The sequence below is a fragment of the Notolepis coatsorum genome, assembly GCF_963971535.1.
Source record: "Notolepis coatsorum genome assembly, chromosome: 14".
NCBI classification, from domain to species: domain Eukaryota; kingdom Metazoa; phylum Chordata; class Actinopteri; order Aulopiformes; family Paralepididae; genus Notolepis; species Notolepis coatsorum.
Genome location: NC_140178.1, coordinates 29,411,447 through 29,412,377, shown reverse-complemented (window position 1 = coordinate 29,412,377; position 931 = coordinate 29,411,447).

The following is a 931-nucleotide window of genomic DNA, read 5'->3' as shown; positions in this document are numbered from 1 at the left end:
TATGAGAATAGAAACTTTACCAAACCCCCTTGATGCGAGGTCCTCTTGGATTTGTCAGAACCTGCAAGCACGTCAATTTCATGTTTTTTCTTTTCAGCAATCAAGCAAATTGCTGTCCCTGCCAAAACATCCAAGGCTACTCTGGGAAATTGTCGATTTTTGTTTACTCCGATCAATTAAATGTGTGTGTTTGTGTGGGACTACCCACTTGGACCCAAATTAGAAAATGTGACTGAAATCATTAAGTTGTTCTCATAGGCTTTTAGAACTCAGATCTCGAAAGGTTGGTGGGAAGATGTACTTGATGACAACTTGTGTAGTTTTGCTCAAGTCATGTAGTTTACACATTGGATAACGTTTTTGAACTGTTGCTTTGAAAATTCAATTTGTGTACGGTTTTGTCTTTTTACTGTGTACATGGTAGGTTATGTCCCTTGGGGAAATTCCGGTGTCACATGGTAGCACGGAGGACTGGAGGGGAGGTACAGGTAGCCTATTGACAATAAAAACGTATATGAATACAAGCAAACAGTACAAGGGTGCAGGGTTTAGTGGTTAAAAAGAGTCAAAACATTTCTAATAGTTCTCAAGTTGGCTCGGCACTGAGAGGTCGAGCAGTCGTCTGGCAATCCGGACGTTCGATTCCCGCTCCTCCAGGGCAGCGTGTCGATGACAACATCCCCTCCAAATTCCTCAGAGACTCAGCAGCAGCCATCACCCCAGTCATCACACACATAATAAACCTCTCCATAAAACAGGGACACGTCCCCAAGGACTTCAAAATTGCGAGAGTAACACCCCTGCACAAAAAGGGCAGCAAATTAGACCCGGGTAACTACCGCCCTGTTTCTATCCTTACATCCATCTCGAAAGTCATGGAAAAAATAGTATACGAACAGATCGAAAAGTACCTCGCGGAAAAAAATCTAAT